Source organism: Tachysurus vachellii, chromosome 16 (assembly GCF_030014155.1).
Source record: "Tachysurus vachellii isolate PV-2020 chromosome 16, HZAU_Pvac_v1, whole genome shotgun sequence".
NCBI lineage: Eukaryota > Metazoa > Chordata > Actinopteri > Siluriformes > Bagridae > Tachysurus > Tachysurus vachellii.
This window is the reverse complement of record NC_083475.1, coordinates 14,424,721-14,439,436: the sequence shown is the minus strand read 5'-3', so window position 1 is coordinate 14,439,436 and position 14,716 is coordinate 14,424,721. Positions and strand designations below refer to the sequence as shown.

The 14,716-nt window shown below is 39.0% G+C and overlaps 1 protein-coding gene across 1 annotated transcript in view; it reads left to right on the top strand.

Annotated features, from left to right (window-relative positions):
* Positions 1 to 7,207: 7,207 nt before the first annotated feature.
* rap1b (RAP1B, member of RAS oncogene family) overlaps positions 7,208 to 14,716 on the top strand; it is a 47,470-nt gene continuing 39,961 nt past the window's right edge. The window contains exon 1 of the mRNA XM_060890198.1: positions 7,208 to 7,347. The gene's annotated coding sequence lies outside the window, so the exon portion shown is untranslated. The remainder of the gene's footprint in view (positions 7,348 to 14,716) is intronic.

Sequence of the window (14,716 nt, the reverse complement as noted above, 5' to 3'; positions counted from 1 at the left end):
TCACGTAACATTGCAAACATATTGATACTTGTAAAGAATGCTTAAAATGAATGCAATTTTATTCAAATGTTTATTAATTCATTCATTGTCAGTAACCACTGGCAGAACACTCAACACACCCAGACACTATAAAATATGGGGGTGGATGGCTGATGATTGCCCCAGAATTTTATTACTTTTGGTTGTGCATCTTCTCAGTAGTACGCTTCAGAAACATCTAACACCTGATATAATTCATCATTGTCTTTGTAATTTACACAGAGCTTTACATTATAGATGATCTTGTTCTTGAATGATCCTCTAACTCTGATCATTTCAAAGGTCTTCAGACACACCAATATACGACTTTTGATGAAAATGAGATTTTACCTATTCAAAGGGAATTGTTTACTCTGCTAATTAGCAGCAGGTAATTAGAGTGAAAATGCTTTAGAAGTGTATTGTCTGTCTCCAAGCTTTGATATATTGTTGATGAGACTTATACAGATAAACATGAAGGACAGGTTGCCGTCTCACTACGCTGATAAATGTAAACACGAGATCTGCACTATTTCAAAAACGGAAATCCGTCATAGCACTGAATCCCATTTAATGAATGAGTGTACAAGAGCATGTGTGTGTGAGTAACATGTGTGATTAACAGAGCTTTGCATGTAATCTGTGTGTATCTGTGAAGGATAGTTGAATTAAGTCATGTTTTATTATACTACAACTGTTGAATTATCAAAATTAATTGGTCAAATGGTATGGAATCATTTTCGATTACAGCAGCTCTGATATAGTTAATATTTTTGAAAGGATACTCTAGTTCCAAGCTTTGTTTTTATGCCAGAGGAAAGTGCTTGAGGAACATGACAAGCTGTGTTATTTTTGTTTTTGTATTGTTAACTGCAATTGAGTGAAAAATAGAGGCTTGTGAGGAAATGGCAATGCATCACTTCTATAAAGTAAGCGATGAGTGGCATTAACTTGTTTCATGGATGTTCTGTCTACAATTGTAGACATGCTGTATAGGAAACAATCAGCTTTGGGTTATTTACAGTAAGTCTGTCAGGACTCTGCTTGGACATTTTCTACCGGAACATTAGGGGGCTTTCCGGCAGCGTATTGTGTCACGTGTTTCTAGTCTGTACTCACCTGTTCCGAAATTACTGTTAATTAAAATGTCCTTTCCTCCGAGTTGCATGTAGCTTTGCCTGACAAACTCTGCTTAATGTTACACCATATCACACCACCACACCCTTTTTCTAACAGCATAGCTCATCATGTTTAATACTTATTCCAGATTTAATGAAACATGCTATACTGAGTGACAAATGAGTGTATATTTATAGTATATTGTCTCATACTGTATTGTAGAGTATTGCAAATGATATGTCCATTTGTTTTGCGCACAACGTATGCCAGTCAAGTTAACTTGTTAGCAAAACATTATTTCTCTGTTGTGTTGTAATCCATGACCTGAAAGTGTTCTTTTTTAAAGTGTATACAAAGCTATATGGAAGAATGAGAATAAACTCCTTTTTTTTTTTCTTTTTTTTTTTCTGTAATGAAAGTAATTTTCTGTAAATGTATAAACTCCTAATTCATTTCTGCTGTTTCCCTTCTGTGGTTTCATGTATAGACTTGAACCTACTTGTGTCATTACTACAGTATGTATGCTGGTGTTTTTTATTATATGGAAGATATTGCCCTCAGTTCAGACAGCATAAGATGACAGACATTATGCTGTCCCTCTTAAACCCACACTGACACAATCTGTAACCTTTCATTAGCTCAACAATACCTTACCTCTCATTTCCACTCCCTTCATCTATCCCACAGCTCCCTCCTTCCCATGGGTTTTGATATGGTAATTTAACAGGAAATGGTAATGGGAGGAGAACAATAGATCAGGTTTGCATTCATAATCACGGAATACATAAGAGCAGATTTGAACAATCAGAAAACACACCACACTGTGTGTATGGATGGGTGTTCACAGATGGGTTAACAAAGCCTAAAGACACCTGTTAAGCATACTGTATGTTGTTCTTAAGACTGTGGTTGTCTAGATGTTTGAATGATTTATCTTCTTTCACTGGGTTATGGATTTAATACAAACCTTCATCATTAAAGATTTTAAGTAAAAGACATTAAATAGGATTGTATTGAAATGCTTTTTGGTGTGCTTTTTGGTGTCTGGTGATAATTTGATGAATGTTTCTGTATTGTTAGGATATCAATAAGAAGTTTACAGAAGCTTACTAAACATTTAATTTTGATATATGTGATATTTGATATAGGTTTCACTTTCACCCCTAAAAACAAAAAACTCTTTTGTTATCTTTTTTAATCATTGCTCAATGGCATTGAAGGTCATTTTAATAAGAGGTGCAACATGAGAGTTACGGAGAAAGTAAATGTTGGAGTGAAAGTACAAAATACAGTGTAGCTATACAAGGAGTTGTATAACAGAGACTCAAGAGGTTTGAAATTACAATAGTGTTTACAGCAGTGAGAGAGCTGGTCAGAATATAAGCTGCTATTAGCTATATTAGCATGTAGACCAACTTGTTGATAAACTATATTCAGACTAAAGATGTATGTAGAAGTTAGCAAAACATCTTGGGGCACAAGGTGGGGAAACACCCTGTATGGGGTGCCAGTCCATCACAGTGCACGAACACATACTGTATACCACAGGCAAGTTACAGATGCTAATCAGTCTATATTAGACAGGATAAGGAAACTGAAGTGCCCTGAGGAAACCCCTGAGCACAGGGAGAATATGCAAACTCCACACACTGTGAGACAGGAATCAAACCCCTAACCCTGGAAGGTGGATCTCTCCTTTAATTTCTCACGCACCAGGAATTGCCAAACTTGTTATGCTGCTTGAGGATAGTGTTTCTTTTAACTCTTTTAAGGCTGGCTCATGAATGGAGACTTAAGAAACGGAGACACGATGTTGTTGTTGTTGACAGTCTATGAATTTTTTCAGAGCCTTACTAATAAAAGATTTTCCATCTTATTTCCTGTTCTATTCTTCTGTTTCAATGTCCTGACAGATATAAGGTAAGAGATTTTCACATGACATTTTGTTTTGATAATATGGGCTGTTGCTTATTCATAGACGTAAGACTTATCCAGACCTTATTTTTTTACACTCTGTAGTATGTACAATTGATTTATTGCTATTACAATGCCTCTTACTAAAGCTTACCATCTGATCTGGATTGCATTTTGAATAAATAAAACATGTCAAGCCAATGCATTCTAACCCAGTGCTTTTTACTGGTGATTCCATGGAATAATGTAGAAAGCAAGTTTGGGTATTTTAGCTATTCAAATTCCACAGCATTATGCACACATAATGCATAATGTCCACAGCATTATCTTTGTGTGTGATCAATGTTAGCTGAAGGCTTACAGTATGGCGTAACTTATTTAACTAAATTGTTCATTTCTGCAGCTGCTTTAGTGTTGAACAAATACTGGAGAAAAGTATGCTATATGATCATTATCTATTTGAGCCTGTCATTTTATGTTTTGCTCATGATCATGTGATTCATGTGAATCTGTCCTGTGCTTTTTAGTCGTAGTTCATATGAGCTCCCTTGTTTTCCTTTTACATCAATGGCTGATTTAGATTTAGGCTTTTCATAATTAAAGGCATATATTCCATGATTGGCCTTTCTAAACACATTGCGAGTGGGAAATACATCCTGGATGGGACACTAGTCTGTCTCTGGACACCATGTATACACATTCATTCACACACCTTCATTCATACACCAGGCAGTATAGAGCAGCTACCTTCTGGAATGTTTTTGGGATGATGAAGCAGTTTTAATTCTCAAGTTAAATATATATTCAATTTGCTTTTATCACCTCTTCATCTGTCATTCTCTCTTGTGTGGTTTTGTGTGTGTGTGTGTGTGTGTGTGTGTGTGTGTGTGTGTGTGTGTGTGTGTAAGTGTGTGTTTGTGATGAGGATGAGGTGAGAAAGTCCATGACTCCCTGGGATTACTCCACACACTGTGCTCTGGAAGACAGAAACAAACATAGTCTCTACTCTCTGTCATTTTAAGAGTGTAATTACTGTATGCCTCTCTTCAATATATCTATTAGAAGTACACCAACGATAGCCTTTCTGTATTGGGCGTCTTCCTTTTTTCCTTGTATCTTAGCTAAACTGTGTTTATGTTGAAATGTGTTGAAATGTGTGTGTAGAAACCGTGAATATATCCCGGACACAAACAGCTCATGTGTCATCTTGTACTGTATATTTGCTGTTGCTTGGCAAAGTGGGCAATATAATAATTTCTTGTAAATACCATTTAATAGAATAAGCAGTCTATAACCCTGAATTCTCAAGCTTGCTATTCTCTGAGTTCTGTCAGTTAAATGTAGTTTTAGGCCATCAAAGGCGTGAACTATATATTGTTTGTTCTATTTTTACTGGGGAAAACCACTGAGCCTAGAGACTTGTGCACAAACAAAACAAAAACATTGTGACCTCTAACCACATTTTTCTTATGAAATCCTGCATCGTCATAATCATACACTATGGAAAGACTTAATATCTCCTTTGGTTTCCGTTGATGTTTGACTCCAGAATTCCTCATTCATGAATTGCACAACTGGGTCACTTGAAGTAGCTAATTAAACCAAGTGATCATTGACCTGTATAGGGCCCAGTAATTTGTGTGTGTGTGTGTGTATGCATGTATGTGTAAAAGTGAGAGTACTCCCAGAGCAGTTTCAGGTCCTCCCATTACCCTAAATTATCTCTCAACTCATATGAGACGAGTGCTGTCATGAAGAGTGCTACAATCTATTTCTGTTGAGCCATGGTTAAAGTCTCATGAAGATGAGGCCAAAGTGTTCAAGTTACAGCACACTTACCTGACACACTGGACAGGGTATTTCTATATTCTACATAATAATGTGTTAGACCTTTAAATGAGTCACTCTGGCTTTACACTGGCTCCTCATCAGCAGTAAGTATTATTGTTACTTTAATTCTCAGAAGGCTTCCTAAACTGTCATCTATCTTCTTGCCATTTTTTGGTTTGGTTGACCCCATGTGAAATCTTGTGTGAGGAAACAATTGCTGGTGCGCAATTGTCATGAAGAAACTGTGAAACCCCACCCAAGCAGGAAAACATAGCTAAGAATAGCCCACGGCTTTCCAGCCAGGAGTTCCTGTAGGCTCTGTCTGATCAGGAATTCTACTGTAGCTTTTCTGGATTGTGACATAGAAGTTTGTCACGGTACTCAGGCAACATGACAGTAATCACTCCTAACTAAAATATGTGTTTGTACATAGAATGTTGAGAGTAGATTCTAGTGAAGGGTTTTGGATTAACCCTAATGGTGTTAACCAGCATAACACCTTTAAAAGCAATGTTGTGCCTTTGCTATGAATGCAGAAGTCTTTTTGAGGGCTGTACTCAGGCCCACGCTGTATATTGCTTGGTATATTGCTTGGGACAATCTACTTTACAATCAAGGCCCAAACAATAATCTTCCATTGACATTACCGTGGCTAATTATTGCTATGTCTACACGTAAACCTATCCCTAATCTTAAAATCAGTAAAGAAAAGGAAACCATTTGGTTCTTTAATTTTTAAACAAAAGCTGAAGATTGTAATTATCCACAAAATTTTAGCAGTTATGCAAGCTTTTGCCATGAATATGAAAATTTGGGAAGCATTATTATCCAAAAAAAAAGCATAAATGCACTAAGACCATCAAAGATTTATTAGACAGACAATCCTAATCTAGCCTAAGTCTTAGAGAGCTTCCCTAGTTGTCTGGTTTGTACTTTCTATTTCTATGTGGAACAATATAGTCAATATTTCTTGTCAATATACTCTGTTAACGTTTCTGTCATGGATAAGCGACTATATGGTGATGATATCTGTCTGGACAAGGCAGTTTTTTGTGTGTGGCTGTGTAATATAATCTCACAGATTATGTGAGTTTTAAGATCAACATCAACTGGCATTTAAATAGCAGTGTTCCAGATTTGCATTGCTACAACTCAGTGATTAAATCTTTTACTCAGTGGTGTAGCAGAAAAATGCATTGGTGTAACTTACACCAATACTCCTCTACATCTGAGTGTGCACAGCTGAGTGCCACATGATTGCTGAGAGTGATGGTGGCCTACAGTAGGGAGCGGACTCACATTCCTGATGCTAGAGAGCATATTTGGCATTCCTGACTGCTTGTAGACCCTCTCAATGAGCTGTTTGATTTCTTCATTCGTTCCCTCTAAGCCTGTAAGAAATGAGTAATGCTAAGAGGAGACCATTCATACAGCAAACACACAGCAAAAACAATCCTTCTTGAAAGGAATTTTGTAGTAGTTATTGTTTTATGAGTTGCTGTAAGTTAGATGTCATTTTTAAAGCAGGGTTTCTTAACCCAGGTCCTTCACCAAACATATGTCTGACCCTCCTCATGAGGGGCTTAGTCATTAGATGAGCTTTTGAGCTGGATTTGTGGTGTTTGGACCTGACAGACTAAAAATTGTGCAGTTATTTACCGGAAACACTATACATTGCATGGTATAGCTTGCACTTCAGTGTTTCTTTAATGTAACTTCATTATCCTCTGCATCTGTAGCATTCGTGCACAATTTTCCCGAATACATCCATTTAACAAATCATTTAAAATTTTTTGGATTGATATTTACTGATTACTCTAAAAACTGCATGCCCATTAGTTGGAATAAATGGGATTTCTGTACTTTTTATAGGGTACAGGAAAATTGTTCATTTTTCTGTACATAACTCTAAGCATATGTTGGAAAGACATATGGGCCCTGAAACGAAACCCTGAAGAATCCGTTCAAACCGTTCTTTAGCTAATTCTTAAATTATGTAATTTACATGTCCTTTCTTGGAAGAAGAAGAAGAAGAAGAAGAAGAAGAAGAAGAAGAAGATGATGATGATGATGATGATGATGATGATGATGATGATGATGATGATGAAGAAGAGGAGGAAGAAGAAGATGAGGAGGAAGAAGAAGAGGAAAAAGAGGAAGATAAATGCTAATACTCTGCTTTCTACATAAACCAAATTCAGTAGATTTAATCTAGAAAAAATAAACAGCGTGTTGTGCCATAAGACTGTGAGCGACTATGTAGTACAGTATGTACCTAGTACCGTTAGAGCTCTTAGGTACTTTAGTACCCTTTATTTCCCGCCACGCATCCAATAGCAGACACGTTCATGTGAGGGCGGGGCTGAGAGGGGGCTCGTGACGTCACGTCCCACTCCAACCCGTCAGACGCCTGAACGAGCGCGAGACCGACTGAGAGAGAGAGAGAGAGCGGATTGGAGCTGATCTGTGAGTATCGGATTCGTCGGCTTTTCTAATGTGTCACTTTGTATTCTACCAAGAGGACTCAAATGGGTCATTTTGTACCGACAGACGCGGATGTACCGAGCGGCCTTTTTTTATTATTATTTTCTGCGCGTGCGTTAGAGGCGCGCGAGCTCACAGCGCGAGACCGGCTCACCGACGCGCGGTTTGCGGAAGAGCAGGTCAAACGGCGAGAACATGGCGGAGCTCGAGTGAAACAATTCAACTCCTAACGCTTCCTACACGCCGAATCAGTGCGTATCGCCTCCGGCTTCGACCGGGCGTTGGTCGGGTTTCACCAGCGCGTCAGTGCCGTGAATAAAAACCGGCGTTAAAACCGTTTTTTACCGCGTTTTGTCAGTCACCGTGTGGAAGTTACAGCGGAAACGGAAAAGTTGTACGAATGAAGTACCACAGGGGGAAACTGGGCGTGTGACGGCTCACTACGTTTAAACGTCAACCCAAGAAACATCTGTTCTGTTACATTAGCACGTGTATTGACGTGTTTTATACGTGTTTAAAGTCGTGTTGTCGTGTCAAGCCGTTTTGTGTGCTGTTTTTTGTTTAACGCGGATTCTCGGCCCCACCTAGTTCAGCTCTCACACCAGGTTATTACACACAGATCAGCTCTCACACACAGTTCAGCTCTTACACACACGCCAGACTGACAAACCGACAGATTCGGATCCTTAAACCCGATCGGACGCTTAAACCCGGTGGCCTCCAACACACAGCTTTTATTTAATCTAATGTTTATGCAGAATCCCTCAGATTTACTTTAGTTCCTGTGGTTTATTGTTATGTTGCAGTGTCTGTGTTATTAAACCTTTCCTTATGGTTTAGGTTGAACTCTTGTCATTTAAAATGTCTTCAGGAAGGAATGAACCTCAATAAAAGGTTTAATCGGCACTTCCTCATTGGTTCTTATAACCCTTTCAGTATTTAAAGGTTCCCAACATACACCCTTTGTGTACCCCTTAAAGTCCCACCTGTGTTACAAGGAACAGTCCAGTTTTAGGGGTATATTCTAAGCTTATACAGCATCAGTGAGGTGTTTAAGCTGGTCAGGAGATCTTGTTGCCTTCTGGGAGTCTGTCAGGGCTTTAAACTAACTGTTTTACTGAGTTTGGAAATGGCTGTTACTTCTGCCTTTTTTTTTTTTTTTTTTTGTGAAACGGGTTTTCATTTTTAACCCGATAAAGTGTGGGAGCATGAAATTCAGTGTTCGATGCGGATAGTTTCACACACAAACCTGCTGTTTCCTGAGACGTTGCTTCGAGCTCATAGACTCGCCCTTTTTGCACTATCGCTTTTGATATCGCACTGTCTTTATACAGCAGCGGCTAAAACTGATGTAAACTGTAATGTCTTTCAATTAATGTGCATGCTCCTCTTAAAGACCAACCCATTCTAGGGAGGTGCTGATAACAGCTGATCATTAAGTAGTAAAGCTGGTGGGACTGCCTCGCCTTGCCGTGGCTTACTCGCCCTGCCGTAGTTTGACATCAGTGCTGTCCCCCTTGGAGCGAGAGGAAGGAAATCCCTGTGATCGTAGGCCCTCTTGGGCACAGAGGAATGCCGCTGTAGAGGCTCCTTTGGAAAAACAAATTGAAGAGCCACTGATTATCTTTTGTGAAGGGACGCCCTCGATTTGTGCACAAGTTGGAGCCTGTGTCAAAGTTAAACACGATTCTTTTCATTTAGATGTGATTGTCGGTATTCTCGGATAGGTATAAGTTATGGTGGCATGTGATTAATATTTTGGGTTGTTCTGTCTTAATCTGTATTCACGTTTGTTTGAGGAACGTATACATTGTGGTGTTTAGAAAACTGAAGATGTCAAGCATGTTATCTAGTGGCTTTTTACAAATAGGCTGCTGAACTTTTAAGACACATTTTAGTGCATTCATTAAAACATTCACCTAGAGCTGCTTGATGAGGAATTTTAGGAAAACGGAAGGAGTAAAGAGGAAAGAAGACACTCTTGGGAGGAAAAATGGGAACGAGGTGATGGTGGTGGGGGTTGGCTCACTTCCTCTTCAGGCCAAAGGGCCTTGTGAAACCTGGTGTCCTTGTCATTCTTTCCTTCCTTTATTTGGTCACGTTGGCTGCTCTAAAAGGAACCAAACACATTTGAAGCCACCAAGAGATGTCTGAACTGCGGTCCACAGTTAGCTGTTTCATTCAGTAGTTTACACACAGGCTTGTTTGTCAGCTCAGTGGCATCAAGTCTACAGATTGTCTGCTGGACTTAAAAACACCACTATTTAAATAGCTAAGTAGTTTACGCCAATCATTGTCCTTTTCCACCAGGGGAAAAGACACTTTTCTGTGCGATAGTATAACGCCCTTGACTTCTTTACATTTATAAGCCATAAGGTTTATTATTCTGTACCTACATAAACATGGAGAAAAATACTTTGTAAGTAAATGCAGTTTAAAAATATATGGTCCATTCTCACATTGAAACTTCTGTAATTTATTGTTCAACGTTGTGCAAATTTGTTTATCTGTGAGAGCACCTTAAATCTCACACTTGTATGTGGTGACATGACGAAGGACCAGTGATGTGTGAAAACAGGTTGCTACAAGTAGTAAAGTCTGGATTAAATTTTATTTATGAGGCTAATGTTTGAGTGACGATAAGGCAAGTCGCTGTACCTAGAAGATACAGAGGAATCTTGGACAATATGCAGCCATTATGGAGGTTATGCCTGTAGAAACTAATTCCTGCCATCCGTCCAAAGTAGACAGTCTGAAGCCCTGCCATTTGACACAGAGCTTTGTTAGTTTGTATTGATCTGTTCCCTGCTGCCCATTTTCCTCTGCATCCCAATTAACGCTTTATCGCCAGGCTTTTCTCAGCGTTGCCTCAGTCTCATATAATCTACATGAAATCCCAATGCAGTTTTTTGGGCATGACAAAGTTCACTTGTAGAAGATTGCCATCGTTGAGAACGAGAGATCATATCAACAATCATTGCTCATCAGTGCATCTTTGGTTGTTTAAATGGGTGTGTTCTTTATTATCTCAACGGTAAGTTAGTTTAGAAGGAAGTGGCTCCAATTCAACCAATGATTCCTTGGCCAATTTTGGGATGTTTGCCACCTAGTTTGGCTTCAGTTGGCAGAAATATCTCGTCCCTATCGTTAACACTGTATTGCAAGTATTATGCATAACAATTATAAAACCACATCATTATTGATCAGGATACAGTGTCTGGGGTACTGACTGTCAAGTATGACTTTTTTTTTAGGTAAGCTGAACTCTTTCGACTATTAAAAAAGGGGAAGGGACCACACTATGTCCCACTTCAACTTTCTGGATTTCAGCACATCAAATAACACCGCATGTTTCAAGGCACTTCACGACAACTTTTTTGAGAAACTGTTTTCACCTGGGAAATGCTGTGTAGCTGTGCGATGTGGGTGTGTGCTGATTGCGGAGGGGGTTGGTCATTTTAGACAAGTTATATAATTGTCTTGGACATCACTAACCTGTAGGCGAGGAGAAGCAGGTCTGCTGTGGGTGGCGTGTAGGCGCATTACCATGCCCTCATTATATATCTGTTATGTTCTTCTCTATTTTTATTACATATTTTACCTTCTTTTTGATATGAAAACAAGCAGATGTGAAGAGCATCAGTAGTTTTGTGTTAACAGAAAACCAAACAGTTTTATAGGTTTAGTAATAGCAATGTTATTCTGTAACGTTATAAAAGAACAAGCACTTAAGGACGTATGTGTGTTAAATAATGCTGCTAGTAGAGGTTTGTAGTAATTTTGATTGATTTGCGTGGGATGAGCGGTCTCTTGATAAATCATAGAGATTGAGAGAGAATGTCTTCATATTGTACACATGAAAATTTACATGCTACAAAACCTGATTTTTATAGAAGCCTGGTTTACATCTTTGTTATAAGCACTCGTTGCGTTTTATCTAGGTGATCTGATCATCTGTAGGCGGTCCCTGTGCTAGGAAGTCAGAAGTATTGCTTATCTATCTGTCATTTTTATTTTAGAGTTCTGCTTTCTACCATTTCTGTTTCGGTGGGAGATGTTAAAGAAAAGTAAACACTTTGTGGAGTCTGTTGATACTAAGGAAAAGAACAAAAGCTCTTTTCTCACAGGCTTTAGTGGAATCTTTACTAATGTGCCGTTTCAGACTGGGTGTTAGCTGGAGTGTTTCTACAGGGCATTTTATAGATATGGTGTAATCTTTACAGATTTGTTTTTAAAAACACACTCGTTAATAAGGACATGACTGATTTGGACTGAACTAAAATGCCAGAAATGCTCCAGTGATCATTTCCCCACTTCTTCATGTATAGCTAGTTCAATCCAGATAGGTATTAAGATGTGGGGGATGTGGTATTGTAGTGCTCAAGGTGTTGGCCTACCGATTAAAAGGTTGCAAGTTCATATCCCAAGTCTAGCAAGCTGCCAGTGCTGGGCCCCTTGAGCAAGGCCCTTAACGCTCAATTGCGCTCAAATGAACGACTCAGATTAACTCACTAATTGGTTTCTTTAATCTAATTCTCAGAAATAGATGACAATAGATTTTTTTTTTTGTTCATGCACAGATTCTCGTGCCTGTTGGGTTTATGATTCCTGCAGCAGAGGCTAATTTGTTTTGTTCATTTGCATTGTTTAGAGCCAAAACTGTTTGGGTGGAAATGCGAAACTTGAGTGGCACCCTGAGCATTGCTTTAGACGTGTTTTTCCCTGACAACCTGTAACCAAGGTGAGGTGGTTGACTTGCAAATGACATGTTGAGTGTGTGCGCTTCTGGCCAATGGGGAAAGTTTAAAATGATATCATTCCTTAGCAAAAGTTGCCTTTTTTTTCTCAAGAAGGGTTTGGTGATGGATATGTAAAAGATTTCTTCATTTGCCCATAATAAAGGTGTGTTTCGGTGCTGATGGGCCTGTGAGTGTTGAGTGTTGAAGAGGGGTGTCGATATCTATGAGTGCTTTGACACAGAGCTGGAGTGGTCATGCTGGGGCTGATGAGACTAGTACTGCTGTATCAGTTGGTCTCTTTTTAGGCTTGTACACGACACACCGCTACATCCAAAACATGATCACGAAGCAAAGCAAATGATCTTATGTCCTTAATGCTACCTTTTCTATACACTGCATCACATTGACTTTTGCAAATGATACCAGGACTTATTTTACTTCTCAATATTTTGCAACGTTATAGACACAACGTTATAGAAACACTTTTTTTTTTTTTTTTTTAGAAATGGAGAATTCCCATAACTTTTATTAAAGTAATTATGATGTTTAGGTTAAGCTGCTAAATCTTGATGGTTGTACAGCATTCGGCAACAGTCACAGCAACGGCGTTTGTATTAAACTAGCACTGCATATGATATTAAACTGTTTTTTTTCTTTAATGCTGTGTGAACACACATTCTCTATCTTTTCAAAACAAATTTACATTACTATCATATGTGTTATATGATCTGTGATGACGTTCTCATCAGAAATGAGGACTTTTGATGATCGTGAAGTCAGTCAGATTTTTTCCCCCATTCTTCAAATTTTACTACCGCAAATGCAAATATAATTCCTGTTTCATCTCACATTTCTCTGTACAGTAATGCCAGTAATAGCTACACATCTGGTTTTTTTCCCCTTCTCGCCCGAAACGTGACCAGCTGACGTTGTCAGCCGACCTCCAGAGAAAATATTCTTTTTGTTGAGTCCGTCAGTGTATTACTCCTTCTGTGACTGGCTGTTTGTTGTTCATGACTATTGTGATGTTGGCGAGTTTCAAAATGGGCATAAGAGCCATTTTGCTCATGTGTAAGAGGCAGAAGGATGAGATGTGTGCCAATAATGCTTGTAACATGAACAGAGCCTCCCATGTTTCACTGAGTTCACCAGAGGAGTAAAAAACAGGTTCCGAGAGGTGATGGACATGTCATTGTGCCTCTTATGAACAGTCTACCTTTGATATAATGGCCCTGGCACGTGCTACCTCGACATGATTACATGGTCTCTGCTACACCTGAGCTTTAAATCAGCTCAAGAAAAGGCTTCTTTGGCAGCAAACAAGCTGTAGTTTTTGTCCTGCTGTGGTTGCATTAATAACAGGCATGGGCCTGTTTCATTTTTGGTAAATTGTCAGGAATCACTGATGATGATGATGATGCTTCTAGTTGGCTTCCTACACAACACTTCTTCTTTTTTTTTTTTTTTTTTTTGGTTTCAAAGGGTCAGTTCCTCTTACTTATTATTCAGTGCATTTTTACTAAACAGGTCTTTTAGTTTGTTTCATGTATGACTTTGGATATAGAGTACCTGATAGGTTTTGACTAATTTTTCATTTTGGTAGCCATTCCATGTTCAAGTATGAAGCGATCCTTCAGTGCAAATGCAATGATTCGTGCCATTCATTCCTTCTCGAACTAGTCGTCAAAATTGCTCTTTGTGCTCCAAAGTGACCTAACAGAAGTGTTTGGCCTATCCTCCATAGATCAAATGTGATGATGCCGTGACTAAGCCAATCATGAGCATCTGTGAGCTCAGGCCAGTAGAAGAGGGCGCAGTGTTGAGGAACTGATTCTGCTCGAATGGTACAATTTACCTGAGGGAAGTTTCTGAAACAGGACGTGTGGGGTTTATGGTGATATTTTTATTTTTTGTTATTTTTTTTTCCTCTCAATTATCTTTCTCTTGATAACATACAGCTCTTGAACTAAAAGCTGCTGCTGACCAATCAGCCTTTCTGCTGTGCTCACAAACTGGTCTTCAAGCAGGAGGAGGCTTATCTGAGCCATAGCTTGAGACTATTATCAGTTATCACAAAATATTTTGATTCACTTCAAATTTTCTATTTGGAGGAATTTGAATGATGGTCACTTGTGCTGTTTGTGCTTGTGCACTTGTGCACCATAGTCACTTGTGCTGTTGTTTCTAGGTGGAGTTGGGAAGTCCTACAAGTCCATCACCCTCTCTACAATGGGTTCTTGTGATTGACTTGCCAAATCATGTGCTTCTAATGTTGATTTTTCTGCTTTTGGAATGTTAACTTATTGTCTTTGCCAGTTTACGCAGAATCTGTGGTATTTAAAGGCTTTGTGGTGAGAGTTCTGCCATCCCACGAAAGATAAACACACTGTAATGCTTGGTTCCTGCTTGGTTCCTTCTTCAGGAACATGTTTTGCCATCTCTAGACCTCCACAGCGGTTAAAAATGTAACGCCTCAGAGGTCTGCTGAAGGTATAGAGATGTTTCGAATAAGAACATGTGGAATGAAGAGCTAAGCTTGGGTCAGGGAGCAGGGTATGGGTAAAAATTGAAGACCCTAGGGACTTGCATACTGAGGAGTCGAAGCGTGGTGA